Raw genomic sequence first — 20132 nt, 5'->3', positions numbered from 1 at the left:
GGAAGGTGGTCGGGGGTACGATTTTGCTAGTTGGACTTTCCAGGACGGAAAATTGGGACAATTGTGGCTGCTCACTCGGAATTGGGTCAAAAACAGCCCACCCACAATTGATCAGGGCAGAACTCTACCCAGGAATTACACTACGCTTTCTTTGTAAATGGGGCTTAAACAGTCATATTAAAGCTGAGATTTGGAATCTTGGTGTTCCACCAAAGCAGAGAGTGGAATGGTACGGGTATTTATAGTGCTCTTCCTAGCCTGATGAGGCTCTGAGGCGCGTGAAAACTCTATTTGTATTGTCCCACGAATTTTGGGACGATTGTATGTAATTTAAATACCTTGATTTTAAAATGATGGTGGGGTTCTTACTGTGGATGTTTTTATTAAGCTCCAGCAACAAGTGTATACAAAAGGGGGTTATTTACATAATACTTTAGTATATGTGTGATTCGACAATCTGTGTTTAATTGTTTATTGCATTTTTTACAATGGGGTTCTGTTCTTATTTCAGCTGCATGCTGTGCGTTGAATATGTGAATAAAATCAACTTAACTCTACTAAACCACAAACAAGTCATCCTGCTGTACATGCCAAGTTGTTTTGTTGAAACATTGCTGCTTAGATCTATCGTTTTAGATGAACATATGTTTTGCTTGCCCAAGTTGTTCCACCTTTGATGCGGGGCACCACGTAATTGTTCAAAAACACAGCATATTTTTGGATGTGGAATTGTACCAGAGTGGTTTGTGACAGAATGATGCTCTAAAGCCAGAATGATCTCTTTCAATGTGAGATTATCATAAAATCCTGGTTCAGGATAATCAGCATTCAAGTCAGGCACCGCAATCACTTATTATAATCTACATTCTAGCAGCAATTAGCCTCTGTCTCCTTCCTGCTTCTAAACTTTTCATCAGAGAATATCACAGGGTGCAAAAATGGATCAATATTCAAAAAGCCTCATAAATCAAACATAGTCACTGACTTTTCTAAATCAAATATTGATTAAAAAAAGTAGCCGAAAGGGAGAGAATAAAAAGTAAAGCTGAAGCTTTTCAAAAGGGGCATTCGAAATGTGATTCAATTAATGTCATCAAATTTCGTTGTATTGCGGTTCTCTGGACACATTAACTCAATCTGATGCTCGTTGACAAAGATTTTTGTGCACCGATTTGAAAAAAGTGAAAGATGGGAGCTTATTTAGACACCCAGATTCACAAAAAAAAATATTGTGCGTTCGATTCATTAAAACAAACATAACAATAAAACAATATCTTGATTCACAGAACAAAGAACCAGGCTCTGTGAACGTAAGAAATTGGAAACGGAACCTAGCGCATGATGTACAAAGCGACAGGTTGCAAATAGCAGTTGCACATTGCACACTGGCGGCAAAATGTCTCTGATTTTGTGATGCTACCTATGTACTAACAGGTCGCGTTGCAAAATCACTACTTGCAGAGGGTTACAGAACAGTCTCCGATTGAATATAAGTTAGGAATGTCTTTTTGCATGTGCAGGTACAACCAGCTACGGTGATTAGCAAGGAATAGCAGACCAGCAGCATCCCTTGCTTATCATTCATAAACTGGAAACTTTTTTTTTTTTAAACAGCATATGTCCTTTGAAGGAACTGTTAATGCTGAATAAAAAAGTAGCAAATTTCCTGTTTGTAAGAACATCAGTCGGAGCCACTGCAGGTCGACTGCACCACTGCCTCATTGCCCAAAGGTTGCAAACACCATTCACAAAGGGGATATATTTTCCAGTGAGCTGCCTTTTCCTTTGGAAATCAGTTACCACTTACATTGAGGTGTGTGTAATTAATCAATTGTTTGAGACCGCAATTGCGATTGCAAACCATCGACGCATACTGGTCCGAATCGCATTTTGGAAGTAACGTCCATTTCATACCCTTTTCTAATTCCAATTCGGCAGTGGAGTAGCTAGAGCTACTGCCCCCCAGGGCGGACCCTTATTTTGGAACCCTTGTGCAACAGGTAAGACTAAGGTGGCGGTTTTGGCAGCCGCCTTGTTTGGGGGGGTGGCATAAGACACAACTTACTCACCTCCGCCGCCCCTAAAAACACTGTCACCTGGAGAAGACAGCACCCTCACACACCCCCTTGCTTTGCCACTGCAATTCGACATGGTTCGGTAAACAAATTTTGTGAGCCAGAAATGCATTTTGACTTATTAAATGGGTTTAACATTTACCAAAAACAGTTTTGCTGTCCCAAACTCTGTGATTTTGGGACTACCAAGGCAGGTAGACGCAAAATTGCTTCAAGCATAAGACGCTTAGTACTATGGAAAATCCACTGGCCCAGGGGATGGTATTGGTGGTTAGGTATAAGGCCCACCTTGGAAAAACTTGTGTAATAACTACTGTAAATGAATGGAGAAAGAGCCTTTCAAGGGTGCCAACGTTAAAGAAATAGCACAAGATCCCCTGATGTTGAAAGGGAAAATTACTTTTCACAGGAAAACATATTGAATGCATTCATAACCTTTTATAACCAAATATGAACTATGGGGCGAGACGCAACTTGGTAAAAACTAATCCTCAATCACTCACAGAATAGCGTTTGTGAATTGGGCCTAAGACATTAAAATATCTTAAGACCATGGCTTTCCTTTAGGGACATCATAAAACTCTTTGAATTTCTGGGTGACTATTCATCTGTCTCCAACCTCATGAAAATGTGCCAAGCTAAAAAATATTTTTGTGTGCACACACACATCAGTATTCTGTGTGTGTGTGATGAATTCTGAGTTTTATATTAACATGGAATTTTTACATTTCCTAACATGCAATTAAAGGAACCTTGCTTAATGTGCCCTTCAACTAATCACACTTGAGTTAAATCTTGCTTGAAAGAACCTAGCACTTTAAGGGGTATATTCACAAGAACGTGTGCTGAACATCACCCAAAAAAGCTAAGGCACACATTGCAGCCTATTGCGGGAAAATAACCCTGTGTCAACGTGGAATTCACAACGAGGCGTAGCATGCGATAGTCTGCCTAAACCGCGGCCAATGTCCGTGATACAACCACCTAGATGGAGATAAAACCACAAACCACAACACAAAAAAAGTGCAAAGAGGCCGTTTGTGATGAGGAAAGCAGGGATAAGCACCGCTAGGCTCACGACACACACAGCAGGCAGGAATAAGCACAACAAATGCCTGAAAAAAAGAGACAATCCAGACAGAAAACAAAAGCCAAGCACAATGGAGACAACTTGAGCCAGCACACAACCCCACAAACCCCATTGGCAACAAAACATTGCACATGGCAGGCCATCTCGGACAAGGTGAATGCAGCCTGAGAGCAGAGGTGGACAATGGAAGAAAACCAGAACATCCTGAATGATGTGAAATGCACAAACAATCAGAAACATGCTGACAAGAAGGCAGCAATGCACACCGGAGGTGGGAGGCCAGCGCCACACCAGGAGCTGGATGACATGGTGGAAATGGTGTCCACCACACCAGTCTGGAAACGGTGGCAGGACTCAGGGACCAGAAACTGCTCAAAACAGACACAACAGCAACAGGGAGAGGAACCAGCAGGGACCTGGGGGAGATGGGCACAATGGCACACATGCACAATTAAGCACAGCGCCACTGCAGACAAACTATGCCCAAGAGGAACAACACCAACCAAGAGCACAAGTCACACAACCCGGCAATATCACACCACAGAACAAGCACAGAGTGAAAACCACACTGCCTGAAGGGGAGAAGGGTGAGCCAAATCAGAGCTGAAGGGACATCTCACCCACAATGCAGCACACACATAGGAAGCAGTACACCACAACCTCGAACACAATGTGGCATAAATACCTAGATTTGCACAACCGAACACAGGACACAAATGCACCCGCCTGGTGCCGGTAAACGACCATACCCATCTGGCTAAGCACGACACAGGGACATGACAATGCACAAGTACAAACCCACAGTCCTGATGGGGTAGCAATGCACGTATGGCAGGGAGCCAGAGAGTCCGTGACACACACATTGGCATACAAATCAAGACACAGCACAGTCGGAGACAAGTGAAAGAGCGGAAACTTTATCCACAAGTGTGTGTCAGTACGACCAAGAGAAGTGCCATGATATGCAAACCAATGCAGCAGCATGTCTGAATGAGGAACGCAGGAAAGTGCCCATGTCCACATCGGGGGAGTCCATCAACAACACAAGTCTGTGCCAACCTGTGTCGGTTGTCTGCGCATGGATCATGAGTCCAGAGCAGCAATGTCCACTGTCATCTTGGGATATTTGACCAGATTCCCAACATGCAACCAGGCGTCCGGACATGTGCAATGGGTCACATCCAGTTGTGGCTGCAGGTACCTTGTCACCTGTCCATGAACGCAACTGCAGCTGCGTAGGCCAACATCTCCAACGAGCGATCGTCATCCACCACATCTGACATGTCGTCATGTAATCCATCAGCTGACCCGGACAGATGTGCTGAGTCCAGCCACTGGCCCCAATGTGTACCAAAGCCCAATCGGGTAGTGGCTCAATGTGCTTACTGCACACGAGGACTCGTGCAATCTCCCAGGCCAAGTGTCCAGCCTGCATGCCAAACATCCATGCATGCCATAAAGGGGCATCACAGTGGCACTCCTGGTCGTGGGCCAAGAGGGGGCGCACACACACACATTGTAATCCCGGTCAGCTACCGTTACGTTGGAGAGGCAGACATCCATGGACCACACGAATATGCATGAGCGACAATGCAACACAGGCTGAACGCAGGTGATGTACGCAAGGCGGAATCTCAGCTGGTAACTGATCCGCAAGACGGCCAACAGCAGTGCCCCCAGCATACTGTAGCAGACGTGTATGGTACAGGTCCATGTGACGGGATCCGGGCATGTGTCCTGGAGGGCCTGTCATGGTGTCAGTGGCTCTGCTAGAAGCGGCACTGGCTTGCCCTGTGCCAGTCCTGTGGATGAAATGGCACAGCCCGGTGCAATGAGCAGTGTCTGTGTGCAACAGGTGCAGGCCTGGGGTGGGGTGGGAGTATGTGTGAAGGCCATTTCAAGCATGCCAACTACGACCAAGGACTACTGCATGTGGGATGTGTACATGTTGGTCTCACTTCGGGCAGTGCGTAGTGTAGGAGTCGCAAGCAAAAGCCATTGTATCTGTTAGGGTGTGCTGGCCTCATGCAAGTTCCTGCTCGGAGCTGCAGATGTGCTACCGCCTGATACTTCATTCAAAGGACCTTTCAGTAACTTCACCATCTGCATGCATACAGGAGATGCACAGGCCCAGCGTGGGTGTGGTGGGATGTCTGCGACCCTGGGAAAACCGTGACGGTGGCCTTTGAAGGTGTGGGGCCCCAAGCGTAGGCCAATGGACCGAACAGGATGGGCACAGGAGTACAACCTATGGCTGGCTGGGATCGTGCTGCAAATGAGGCCAGGTAAATGACTCATGCATCTGCAGGGCTGATACACATAACACTTGGAATGCATGTGCCTAGACCCAGAGCAGTTTTGCGCTCCTACATGTCCCCGTACGTGCGGACCTGCCTTCCTCGTGCATGCTACATTGCAACATCGACTACTGTAGCCCTGGTGACAACTACACCTCAACACAGACACACTTACCGCACTTCCTGCCCAAGGCCAGGTCAAGCCACGCCCTGCTCCCCTTGCCGATTCTGCACACTCCTGCGCTGATCTGACGTACGCTGGACAAACCGCTTGTGTATGCAGGGGGGTGCATGCAAAGCTTCATGTCCAGGATCACTGTCAACACTGAGGTGACATGGTAACGTCCTCTGAAGACAGCACACTGTGATGTTGCAGGGCCCGTGCTGACACAATGACCACATAGACACACTTGCACAGATGATGTGAATGGATACGTGCACGTGCGCACAGCCACATTTATTAGCAGACACACATACTAAGTGACACCTGTGTTGGATGTGTGTGGTGTGTGCACACCAGCCGGCAAGGGATGCCTGGTGCAGTCAGAAATTGACAACAGTGTACATCGTAAAGGACACAACCATTAAACCATAAAGGCCCCATGACTTCTGCTGCACAGAGTTAGTGGCCCCGGATGCACAGCGGCCTGCAAGGACCCACCGCTATGGGATGCTGACTTGCGGGGCACTGTAGCAGGATCACAAGTGCAGAGCAGGTTCTCAAAGATGTAAAAGGAGCTTGTCACAGAGTGTCTCGGTGGACAGTGGAAGGTGTACCCACAGGGCATGATGCTGAATGCAGGACCATGCTGGAACAGTCACTATGGTGGAGATGAATGAACAGACACATGTCGGACACAAAATCCAGTCCAGCATGAGTAAGATGCAGGAAACCACCAGGCCATGGACTCAGACGCCGCCAAGGTCCAACCAGGTAGTGCTCACGACTCCTTGCGCACAGAGTTAGTGGCACCAGTGCTGTTAGGGGATGCCGCCTTCCACATGTGTGACCTACTGGACCGCAGGGTAGGTCTGAGGCAGTGGTCTGCATGGACATTCACCGAGTGTCGTCGGCTTCGGTTGGATGGCCCCACCAACCTTCATAGTTCCGGTTCAGTGGCACCACGGGATGCGGACTTGCGGTGAACAGGGCTGATGGCACTAGGTCAGTCGTTGTAAGTGTTCGAACACTTCCGTGACTCTGATCCGGCTTTCGTCCAGACTGAGCAGCATCTTATTCCTCTCTCTGCATTCACTGGTGTGGACTCAGCCATTCATGATTCGCGACTAGTGCTGGATGTGGAACTGACTGGTCTGCAGCGTAGGCCTGAGCCTTCATGCATGTGTGACCGGCTGGCTTTGAACAGGGTAAGTGGCACCTCGTGTGGCCGGCTGGCATTGAACAGGGTTAGTGGTACAAAAGGGGGTGGTGATGGATGGAGCATCTGAACCAATCAAACACTCACACCCAGTCAAAAGATCTGGGTTTGATCCATCACCGTTCTTTAGCCCACTCTGCCACCCCAGTTCAGACATGGCTCTATGTAAATCAGTCTGACCCTGTGCCTCATGGGAACAGTCCAGCCCGAACTGCCAAGCCATGCCTTCCCTGGACCTGAAACAAGCTTCCGAGGACCGGTTTCTGGCATTACAGCCGTCTTCAGCCAGTCTGAACTGGGGTGGTAGAGTGGGCTAAAGAACGGTGATGGATTAAACCCAGATCTTTTGACTGGGTGTGAGTGTTTGATTGGTTCAGATGCTCCGTCCATCACCACCCCCTTTTGTACCGAACAGGGTTAGTGGCACCTCGTGTGGCCGGCTTGCATTGAACAGGGTTAGTGGCACCTCATGTGGCCGGCCTGCCTTATGGAATTATGCCTCAGTGATCGAAGGGGGTCTGATGCTGTGGCCGCTGCCACTGACTTGGGGTCACTGCCATTCCGGACACAGTTCCATATGTGGGACCTACTGGGCTGCAGCAGAGGTCGCGGGACTTGTGCTTGGAGCTTGTACCGGCACGTGGTGGTCCCTCTTTGACAGACGCCGGTGTAAGCAGGTGAGTGGAGCCTCATTGGTGCGCTGGTGCAGGCATGACAGGTCTGGGGACCGGCAGCCTGGGGTGCAGCAGGCACTCAGGGATGCAGGCCCGCTGCGCTCGGCGCAGGACTGGTGGCGGGCTGAGAGGTGCCGCCCTGGCTGACGCTTGGTCCATTCTGAATGAGAACCAAGTCCAGTGCAACAGCTTTTTGTTCACATCCCTACGCAGGCCTGGCGTACGCAGATCCAACCCACTACGGACGTGCATACAGAGGGGGACGTAACATGCAACATTCCCACGTTCTGCTCCACAGCCTGTGGGGACATGGTAGCATCCACTGGCCACTGCACTCCATGCACCAGCAGTTGGTCGTCTCCACATGGCCACTTCTGTGGTTTGCACTCTGTGGTCTGTCCAGCACCTCCACACCACACCTGGCATTGGGTAGGTTCACATCTCTTAGTCACTTGCCACTCTCGCACATGCCTGCTCCATACCCCTCCTCACATCCTGCTATTGTGTGTCTGTGGTGCCATGCCGTGGCTGGGTTGTTGGCATGGCAAGGCCGGATTCCCAATGGAATCATGTTGTAGTGTCCCTTTGGTTGGCATGTTGTGTGTCATGTTGGATGTAGTTATGCTGCGTGCCCATTGGCAGTGTTGTGAGTTGCATGACTGTCGGCAGCAGGTGTGTTTCAGGTGGGCCCTATGCCTTTGTGTACGCTGTCTCTGTGGTGTTCTGGGGGCGGGACGGGTCCTGGGGGTGGTGGAGGGCCTGGGGTGGTTGCGGTGGGTGTTGTGGCCCTCATGGGTATTGGGTTGCATAGTCATTGTCTCCATGGCATCTGTGGGTCTTCAGGTGTGGCTCTTGGCTGGGCTTCGTTTCATGCTGCAGGTAGTCATCCTGCTTTACACCAGCAATGAGCAGGTGTTAATTCCCTGTTGGTACCGCGGCTTATCGCCTGTTTTGGTTTAGCAATGCGGAGCTGGCTATTTGTTGTGAAAGTGGTGTGGTTTTTTTGTGTGTTTTTGCACGGGAATGCCCACTTTGCATCTCTTTAGGGTTAGTTAGTGGTGTCCACTGTGGAGATACATTTTGGGGCAGTTATCAAGGTAATACTGGCGTTGTCTGCAGTTTGCACCAGCTTGTGAATGGGGTGTTAAATCTAGCTCCACATTTGTTGCGTTAAGGTGGGGATAATGCGGAGCTGTGTTGTTGTGAATATCCCCGTAAGTCCTTTCTGATTTTAGTTTCACGCGTTCATATTCTGAACTCCTTGAAAAAAAGTTTAGTTTGGCAAGTTACCTATTTTGATGCGTCACTGCCATGAGTAAGAAGCTACATTATATGCATGGTCAAAGATACCTTATATGCATGGTCAATTTATATTGTACGTTCTTTTTCTGGACCATCTGCTGGTATCAGATCTGGGTGCACTATGACATTGAATGTAATGCCCTCTGTATGCAGTTCCCTTGAGGCTTGGGCCTAGGTCGATCCCAAAATAAATATTTGTAAGATAAAGCATGCATTCCTTTAAATGTGTGTTGATCAGCACAATTAGGGTCCAAGTCAAAAGCATTAGTAAAATTTATGGGGAATATGGCGGACACCAGCTAATGGCCGCAAGCTCCCAGGAGGAGAGCGTTTATCAGAAGATGGCAGCCCCTCCCCAGCACTTATAGGCATAGCGTGCATAGCGACTGCTTTCTCTAATGTGCTTGCCTCTGCAGCCCCTTAGTGCACCCTTGGGCCAGGCAGGTTGCGGGCCTGGGGTGACTCCCCGCTGTGTAGCAGCCACAAGTGAGCTGCAGAGGTTCCGGGCTGCTAGCATCCAGGTCCAAGTTTACAGTGGCAGAGACAGCACAAGTTGCAAGGAGGCTCACGAGGGCCTCCAACAGGCTTCGGCTGTGCTGGAGGAGTAGCATGGTGCTCTCTAGCCCCCACAGAGGACATGGAAGATTTAGAGGAGTATCCTGTTGGGGTAATTCAGTTTCGACTCAATTTTGTATTCCGTCGCCATTTTGTGTTGCCCTCACTCAGGCAGCTTGGCAAACCAAGTGTTTTTGCCCTTTGTACTGCTACCTGTCAAATAACCCCCCCTTCCTTGTTGTGAAGCCAATTCCAGGAACTAGCCAAACTAACTAATCCTTGTCTAGACTGACTAATCCTTGTCCCAACTATCTGTTGTCCTTCAGTATTCTTTCCCTGCCCTATCTTATCTGTTGGCCTTCGGTATTATTTCCCTGCATTATCCTATTTCTCAAGTTGTCCTTTGAAGCACACAAACACGTTCTGCCATTACTGATTGACTGATAGGTGCTGTCATTGATTTACTTATGGGGTTGGGCAATAACACGACTCAAGGGGGACGTTCTGGTCACATGGTGTCTTGTTTTGAAGGTCTTCCTATTGGCTAATATTTGGTGCATGGGGAGTGTTTTTCTGTGGGTGTATATGGTTATAAAAGACTGTGAGCCATGGAGTAAAGGGGCAGTCTCCTGAGAACCTACTGTTGGTGTACTTCTGGGACAGCTGTGCATAGCTGCAGCTAACAAATTTGGTTTTCTACGCTAACAGAGTATTCCGTGTCTCTGTACAACAAGGCAGAAGAACTCGGAGATTTCAGGCGTGCCCTGCGCCGCCAGGCCCTTCTAGGCCCGGTTCTTCACTGTGGGCAGTTAAATATGTTCAGTGGGCCCAAACTATTTTGTCTATGGAGAGGAGAGAATCACTTCTAGAGAAGTCTAGTAAATTGTGTGGTAAGTTCCCAGAGCTGTAGCAACAGCATTGAGGTTAAGCCCTCAGTGTGAATGCCCCCAGTATGTGTAGCCCCTTGCACTAAGGAGACGGGATGAGGGTTAAGCTACCTACACTGTAAAACAGTGGCAAAGTCTGGAAAACCAGGAAAAGCAGCAAAACCACCTGGGAAAAGACCGCGAGACAGAGATAAAAAGATCCTGCCCCTTCAGATTAAGGTGACCCCTCTTCGAATCCTTCCATAAAGTTCTGTCTTTTCCAACTCTGTCCAGTGAAGATAGAGAAGTGGAAGGGGTGAATACCCAGACTTAATCTAACATGGAAGTTCCTCATAAGTTGCCTCTTGTTAGTGAAGCCAACCCACAAAACAAGAATAATGGGTCTGAAGTGGATAGTGGCTCTCTGGACGACATCAGAAGCATAGCTCAGATTCCTAAGCACAATAGATTTGAGGCCCCCATGACATCTATTGAAGTAAGCCCAGACCAGGTGGCTGTCAGAGAGCGTTAGTGGCAGGAGGGCCAGCTGCAGAGCATTCGGAAGAAACATTAATCTCCATCCTTTTAGGATTAAAGGAGGAGGTGAAGAATAGGTTCATGATATCAGAAGCTAATGAGGCAGACATACAGGCCTCTTGTTCTGTCCTCACCCAAAAGGTGGATTAAGTAGCCATTCAAACTGAAGCATTAGAAGAGGAGGTAGTTCTTATGAGACATGACATCACAAAAAACTCCTCAGGCCTAAGTCTGCTCTCAAAATAGAACCAAGCGTTAAGGGAGAATATTGAGAGGATCGAGAGTCACTCTCGGAGAGCCAACCTTAGGTTCCTGAGCATCCCAGAGGCGGAGTAGGGACCAGATATTAAGGCCTTTATAATTAAGTTGCTGCAAGACACGGACCTCAAAGACAGACCTGAGATTAACCTGAGCTCGAGATTCAACGAGTACATAGGGACCCCTTTAAATGGAATCCCCAAAGGCAAAAGCAGAGGAAAATCTTAGTGAACTATTTAATTGTATTCCCCTCACTTTTTCAAGACTAATTATCAACAAGATTCAGGGGGAAATGTCCAGCTTTATATGGGCTTCCCATGGGGAAAGGATGGCTTGGAAGAATTTGAGGCAAATGCTTGTGAATGGAGGCTTGGCTTTGCCATACCTAAACCTTTATTGTTTAGCATTTCAGTTTAAAAACCTCTGGTTGTTACTCAACAAACCAGAAACCTCTACGTGGGGGAAGCTCTTGGGTGAAATGATAAGGGAGTCTGGTGAGGGCAGCTTTCTGTATAAGTTTGGAGCCCCTAAAGTTTGTAAGAAGATTCAGTTAAAGGCCTTAAGGACGGCATTAAACCTGTAGTGTAAGATGAGGAAGACACTCAATATAGGGTATTACTCTAATTTCGCACCCATTGGGATTCTCTCGGAACCCCAACATGCATAAAGGTTGAGCTGAGTCTTCCATTAATGTGGGCCGGGGTAGAGTCTTGGGGTGATTTGATGACAGAGAAGGGAATATTGGTGTACAGTCATAATATCGAGTCTTTTATTTCGACTGGACAGAATATCGAGTAAAAAATATAGAATGGACATAATATCGACTAGACATAATATAGACAACAAAAATATCGACTAGAGAAAATTAATATCGAATAGAATGGACATAATATCGAATCAAAAATATAGAATGGACATAATATCGACTAGACATAATATAGACAACAAAAATATCGAATTTAAGGTAAGTTAATAATAATTTTAATTTTTTGTGTAATATAAGTCTGTAGCGGGTTGTGGGTTTATAGGGGAATAGGGTGGGAAGTAATTTAATTCTAATTAATTAAATATGTTAATTTATTTATTAATATCTATTTAGAATTAATTGTTAATTAATTATTAATTGGTAATTAATTAAAATATAATTGGTAATGAATTATAATTGATTAATTGATAAATATTTTAATTTTAGTAATTTATTTTCTGTAGCGGGTTGTGGGTTTATAGGGGAATGGGGTGGGAAGTAATTTAATTATAATTAATTAAATATGTTAATTTATGTATTGATATTTATTTAGAATTAATTGTTAATTAATTATTAATTGGTAATTAATTAAAATATAATTGGTAATTAATTATAATTGATTAATTGATATATATTTTAATTTTAGTAATTTATTTTCTGTAGCGGGTTGTGGGTTTATAGGGAAATAGGGTGGGAAGTAATTTAATTATAATTAATTAAATATGTTAATTTATTTATTGATATTTATTTAGAATTAATTGTTAATTAATTATTAATTGGTAATTAATTAAAATATAATTGGTAATTAATTATAATTGATTAATTGATAAATATTTTAATTTTAGTAATTTATTTTCTGTAGCGGGTTGTGTGTTTATAGGGGAATAGGGTGGGAAGTAATTTAATTATAATTTATTAAATATGTTAATTTATTTATTGATATTTATTTAGAATTAATTGTTAATTAATTATTAATTGGTAATTAATTAAAATATAATTGGTAATTGAAAATAATTTATTAATTTTTCAATTGTAAATTAATTTATTGTTAATAGGTAATTAATTAGTATGAGTAGGCAATTTTTATAATTAAATAATTTTATTTTGTATTTATAAATAAATATTTAATATTTGTATACACTTTTTAAATATTTTAATTATTTGTAATTGGTATTACTATTTATGTTATTTATATATATTTGTGAAGTATTTACTTTCCCTACTATTGCACTCTCTGAAGTTGGAATAGTAATTTTAACCCCTACGCTATCCAACACTTTCCCTACTGTTGCACCCACTGGAGTGGGTATGCAACGTTTACAACGCTACTTTTACTATGCACTACCATTACAACAAAACTTTTAAATTGCAAAAACTTTTACAACGCATACATTTACAAAGCATGTTTTTAAAACGCAGATACCGTTACAACGCATACTATTACAATGTAAGTATTAGTAAGTATATAATTATTTTTAAAAGGTTATATGTTTGGGATTTTGGGTAAAGGGGTATTTTTAGGGTTCAGGGTCAGTTTTCAGTTTTTGGGTAAAGGGGTATTTTTAGGGTTCAGGGTCAGTTTTCAGTTTTTGGGTAAAGGGGTATTTTTAGGGTTCAGGGTCAGTTTTCAGTTTTTGGGTAAAGGGGTATTTTTAGGGTTCAGGGTCAGTTTTCAGTTTTTGGGGTAAAGGGGTATTTTTAGGGTTCAGGGTCAGTTTTCAGTTTTTGGGGTAAAGGGGTATTTTTAGGGATCAGGGTCAGTTTTCAGTTTTTAGGTAAAGGGGTATTTTTAGGGTTCAGGGTCAGTTTTCAGTTTTTGGGTAAAGGGGTATTTTTAGGGTTCAGGGTCAGTTTTCAGTTTTTGGGTAAAGGGGTATTTTTAGGGTTCAGGGTCAGTTTTCAGTTTTTGGGGTAAACGGGTATTTTAAGGGTTCAGGGTCAGTTTTCAGTTTTTGGGTAAAGGGGTATTTTTAGGGTTCAGGGTCAGTTTTCAGTTTTTGGGGTAAAGGGGTATTTTTAGGGTTCAGGGTCAGTTTTCAGTTTTTGGGGTAAAGGGGTATTTTTAGGGTTCAGGGTCAGTTTTCAGCTTTTGGGGTAAAGGGGTATTTTTAGGGTTCAGGGTCAGTTTTCAGTTTTTGGGTAAAGGGGTATTTTTAGCGTTCAGGGTCAGTTTTCAGTTTTTGGGGTAAAGAGGTATTTTTAGGGTTCAGGGTCAGTTTTCGGGCAAAGGGGTATTTTTAGTGTTCAGGGTCAGTTTTCAGTTTATGGGTAAAGGGGTATTTTTAGGGTTCAGGGTCAGTTTTGGGTTTTTGGGGTACAGGGGTACTTTGTAAAAATAAAGTAAAATTACATTTAAATTAAATTTATTTAATAAAATTAAATTATATTAAATTATATTGTAATATTTTTTATTAATTTATATTCAAAAAATTATTATATACTTACCAATACTTAAGTTGTAATGGTATGCGTTGTAAAGGTATATGCGTTGTAAAATCTTGCGTTGTAAATGTATGCGTTGTAAAAGTTTTTGCGTTGTAAAAGTTTTGTTGTAATGGTAGGCGTTGTAAAAGTATGCGTTGTAACGTCATACATCCCTGGAGTGGGAATAGTAATTTTAACCTCTACGCTATCCAGCGCTTTCCCTACTGTTGCACCCACTGGAGTGGGAGTAGTAAATTTGACCTCTACGCTATCCAACACTTTTGCTAATGTTGAACTCACTATAGTTGTAACAATAAATTTTAAACATTTTCTAAAATGTTATATATGTTTATTTAATAATATGTTATATATATATATATATATATATATATATATATATATATATATATATATGTGTGTGTAATTTTTGGTGATATAATTTTTTTAATTATATAAATTATTTATTAAAATTACATTTTTTTATTAATTATTTCTAAGTTTATATTAAATATATTTATTACTATATTAGTTTTAACTTAATTTTAAGACATTTAAAAAAATCGATATTTTGACAGTCTATATTTTTGTAAGTCGATATTTTGGAGTCGATATTTTGGTACTTACCTGTTTGAAGATAGGGAGTCGATATTTTGTCAATCGATATTTTTGACTCGATATTTGTGTATCTCGATATTTGTGTCGTCGATATTATGTCAGTGATCCGGGAATATTACTGCTGGAGGTCATGAAAGCTAAAACCCGAGGCACCCACTCAAGGTTTAAATATATGCAGCTTTCCTACTGGTTTGAAGCTTAGACCTCGGAGGTAAGAGGGTACTGGGAACTTGAGTCCTCTCTGCAGGATGGGAGACTCAAAAGGAAGGAAGTTGCCCTTTGGTAATAAAAGCTCCTGGACCTGAGGATAAAAATGTTCTGATAACGTGTACAATATGGTAGGATACTTTTCAGATGGTGATTCAACTGATAGGGAATAATTCCCTGAATCTGTTATAATTGATCATGAAGCCCACAAATTTAAAGCGAAACCAAATTGCAGTTTGGAAACGATGTTGTTATCATGATCTCAGGTTTGAAGGTGCTCGAGTAAAACCCTTCCCATTATTTTTGCTATAGAATAGATTCATTATATTGGCCACATTGATCACATGTGACCATGCTTCGGGAGGGCCAGTACTAACAATGGCCTTAAACAGATTGTCTAAAAAAGAGGCCCAGAGAGACATGCTCTCCTTGAAAAGAACCACAGAGATCCTTTTTGCCTCTGGAGCATTCCCACCAGGGCATCTATTTATTGCCTCTACAACATCTTCTAGCCCTATTTCACGGGTTGTATGATAGAAGCATGCAAGGCTCAACCACATGTGCCTCTACCATGCAGCCTGAACCACTAATGCGACTTAACCAAATTCCTTTACCACACATGCCTTCACCATGCAGTTTCGTGGCGAAGGCATGAATAGTAACAGTGTATACATGGCTCAGTTTGCCACTACTCTGACCCCCCTCCCCCACCCTAAGCCCTAAATTACAAACCCCCACCTGGCCCCTGCTCCAAGCCCTAAATTACAATCCCCTTACCTGCCCCCCACCCTAAGCCCTAAATTACAAAACCCCTACCCGCCCCCGCTCTGAGTCCTAAATTGCAAACCCCTTACCTGTCCCCCCGCACTGAGCCCTAAAACACCCTATTCCTTAAATACTCCCCCTAACCCAGCCCTTAAAGTTACCCAAACCCCTGAGTCCTGCCTAGAGCCCTTAAAACGTAACCCCTCCTTAAATGTACCCTGACCCCCTCCCCTTCCTGAGCCCTAAAAACTAGCCAGAGACCACTACAGCCCTAAATACTTGCCACCGATCCCCCCAGACCTGGCCCTAGCCCCACTTACCTGTCTGCTTCCTGTTCCGACGCTTCTGTATCGAGTACCTGCCCACCCTGAACACTAGAACGCATATGCGCAGTTTAGGCAAATTCGTTCTGGCAAACATGGTTACGCTTATGGGTTTCCAAAACAAGTGGCTTTGGTCGCATAGTTCTGAGTGTTTCCCATTTTTCAAGGCCAGAAAAAGCAGAGACATCCAAAAGAAAATAATATCTATTATATGACTGATTACCATCAAATGCCTCAATTTGCTCTGAATCTGAATACACCTTTGTAAAATGCCTTTCCCAGTCATCAGAACTCATCCCTTTGTCAAGACCTGTGTCATGAGAATCATGGAAATAATTCTTATTAACAGTCTGCCAAATCATTTTGTTATTTCTAAGAGTGCTTAAAGTTTAGTGCACTTCCTCACAAATTACTCTTTTCCAAACCATTAAAATTCTCTTGTACTCTTTTCTGCAACCTCACACCACATCAGGGTCTACTGGAACTGTTTTAATGCTCTCAGTAAAGAATTATGGGCCTTGGAACAATTTGAGTCAAATCATCTAATATGTTTCTTCTTCTACAGATGGGATGGTATACAAATTCCTGGCTTTGTTGCAAATTGACCCAAAGCTAGCAATTATGTCCACCAGTATAACGATTCTAACATGAACAAATTAGGAAATCAGAGCAACTGGTGACAACCAGATCAGATAGAAATGTGTCAATTTAAGCCCATCTTACTAGTATCCCTTGTTATAGGAGTAAACCAATGGTAATGCATTCATTCATATCAGCCTGTACCTTGTCAAACAAAGAGCTTTGAATCAAAATTGCTAAGAGTTTGTGGTCACTATAAGCAGTTCGGTTTCGGCCAGCTCCTAAGATCATGACAAAACAATATAAAATCAATTGAGCTGAAACATCCTCTCCCAATGTTAGTGGGGCTTAATGATGGATTCAACCCAGATCTGTGACTGGGGGTGAGTGTCTGAAATGTTTCAGTGCTCCGTCCATCATCTTTTTGTGCTTGCATTGTTCGCCCTAAATTGGCAGGGTATGCCCAGACATAGGTTGCTTGCTCACTTTGCCACTGGATTCAAGCTAGCCTGGCTGATGAGGGGTGTTATCCAACCAGTCCCAGGATGCTTGTTTACAGTCCAGAGAAGGCCTGGCTTGGCAGGTCAGTCCAGACTGTTACCATGAGGCACCAGATCAAAGCTGATTTGCATATGGCTGGGTCTGAACTGGTGTGGCAAAGTGAGCTAAAGAACGATGATGGATTCAACCCAGTTCTGTGACTTAGGGTGAGTGTCTGATAAGTTTCAGTGGTCCGTCCATCATCTCTCTGTGTTTGCTTTCTTCACCCTAAATTGGCAGTGTATGCCCAGACGTGGGTCCCTTGCTCACTTTGCCACTGGATTCAAGCTAGCCTGCAGATGAGGGGTATTACCCCAAAGCCAGTCCCAGTTTGCTTGTTTCCGTTCCAGGGAAGATCTGGCTTGGCAGTTCGGTCTAGACTGTTCCTATGAGGCACAGGTTCAAGAGTGATTTGCATATGGCTGGTTCTGAATTGGTGTGGCAATGTGAGTTAAAGAACGATGATGGATTCAACCCAGATCTGTGACTGGGTGGAATGTCTGAAAAGTTTCAGTGTTCCGTCCATCATCTCTTTGTGTTTGCTTAATTTTGGATTCACAGTCTAGGAGTCAAAAGCAAAATACAAATTATATTTCATTAATTGTAACTTATATACATCGCCAAATGGTCTATGACAAAAATTTGTGATGTGATATCCTTCTGGGCCCGTAAACACACAAGACTCAGTGGCGGACAATTGACAGTGATGTGTATTGAAATCTCCCATCTATAAGAGTAAACAATACCTTAACCCATCCACATCCACAAACATATTAAGAAACTCAGAGCAAATGCACTCTACTCATGTACTACAAATAAACCCCAACCACATTTTCTTGTCCTCTTGTAGTCTAGGCTGGTTGACCTCAAATCTAGGGAACCAGGTTCGAGTCTCGGCAACGACGCTCAACATCCTATGATTCTGGGCAAATCACCTAATCTACCTATGCCTGATAAAAATGAATGTGTCCTCATGTAACACAACTGGTGCTCATGCAAAGCATTCTGATACCTGATTTTGGGTCACATTCATGCTATATAAAACTTCAAAAAAAAACTACCACTGCAAAACACCACAAACCACATGTATACACCTTTCTACCCCAACTACCACATATGGCAACATCACTATCACACAAAATACCACTCTGTCCTATACTACTAACAAATCCACACATCACCAAAGCAACACAAGGTGACACTATATATATCTTTATTACATCCAGGCACACACTCTCTGTCCATATAAAGCACAAGCTCTACCCTCTACTTACTTCTAACAGACCCTTTATATTACAATCCAAACCTATACGCAGCCCTACAACATTTCATCCACCAACACCGTACTCCTCTTTTTACCAGAAACACACAACAAAACAATCAGTACACTCACCACACATAAACTCATAACTATTGTCAATCCCCTCTCATGCACCACGTACACTTTTTTCTAAAACACATTACCACCCCTTTACCATTTAACTTCCTCTCAACAATACTTTACATACAGATCCTTCGCAGATATCCACATCATCTTGTATCACTACTCCACAAAAACAAAATATAACACACACCCCATCACAACAAAATCTCACACACACACTATTGCATAATACTTTCCATCACAAACTTGAAACATAAAGCCACTCCCACCCTCCTGACTACACAAATAATACACATCGTAAACCATCTTTACTCCCAAGTATCTTTCTTCACCCACACCTACCACAAATACACCAACACAACAACTTTAAATTAAACACCTCTCATCCATTGCACAATTCAGAGACTGACAATATTACCCGCATGCTGCATCACCCCCTAACTCAAACACCGTCCACCCTAAACTGACGCAAACACAATAAACCAGATACCAGTTTTCACAACTTCACAAATTAATGTCTACTACACAACAAGGCTACTCTACGAAAACAACACAGCTCCCCAACTCACTCTCAAAAACCATCTACGCCTGCTGGATGAGGAATACAATATAGAAAACAACACTTTTGAAATCCTAATACCACCACTAATGACACACATGCTACAAGTTCAAACAAATACAGCTCACCCTTCTACAAAACAGTCCCACCATCACTAAAACACATTCTCTAAACTGCCTAGTAATAAGTGCTCAATCACTCTCATTCTTACTCTTAAATACTGAATCATGGTTGGGAGATAACATGGCTCTAGTGTTGCATGAAACCATTCCTCTAGGCTATCAAACTATCAGACAAAATCGTGTAGGCAAAAAAGAAGATGGACTAGATGTTATATTCAAGCAAACAATAAATCTCACTAAAGCTAACGTTTCCATACAAGGTTGTGAGGTCCTCTTCACCAGATGCAACCCTAAACAAACATCTTCCTGTAACTTCAATCTCCTTTACAGATCTCCTTTACAGACCTCCACCTAGCAATGCGAGATTCTCAAACACATTTCTAGACACAGCTTCAACCCTGATAACACTACACTCCAACCTATGTATTCTTGGTGACCTAAACATTTGGCATGACAAATCCAATATGCCGCATCCAAAACCCATCATTATTGACCATGACTCACTGAACCTACATCAGAACATCCGCAAACCCACACACATCGTTAGACACATCCTAGATGTCATTTTTGCAAATCTAGAACTAGTTACCTTTTAAACAATTGCTCCAGTCACATAGTCAGACAAACAATTTGATAGCTTCCCAACATAAAATACCACAAAGCAATGCATGCATCCACCTATCGACCATGAAACAAACTCAATTTTGAATACTTAGAAACACACCTAACACCCAACACAGATCTAGACACATACATTCAGTTAAAAAACTATATGAGTGACTGTAGGAAGCTTTTGATATCCTAATACCGCTCAGAATATCAAAACAGAACAAAAG

General features: G+C 43.3%; 1 protein-coding gene across 1 annotated transcript in view; it reads right to left on the bottom strand.

The window, feature by feature from the left end:
• The window catches only part of LOC144824265 (contactin-associated protein-like 5), a 1259345-nt gene that overhangs the window by 1222224 nt on the left and 16989 nt on the right, over positions 1-20132 (bottom strand). The gene's annotated exons all lie outside the window — the stretch shown is intronic.

This window comes from Lissotriton helveticus, chromosome 3_1 (genome assembly GCF_964261635.1).
Source record: "Lissotriton helveticus chromosome 3_1, aLisHel1.1, whole genome shotgun sequence".
Classification (NCBI taxonomy): Eukaryota; Metazoa; Chordata; class Amphibia; order Caudata; family Salamandridae; genus Lissotriton; species Lissotriton helveticus.
The sequence above is the reverse complement of the archived record's forward strand: the minus strand, read 5'-3'. Positions and strand labels throughout refer to the sequence as shown.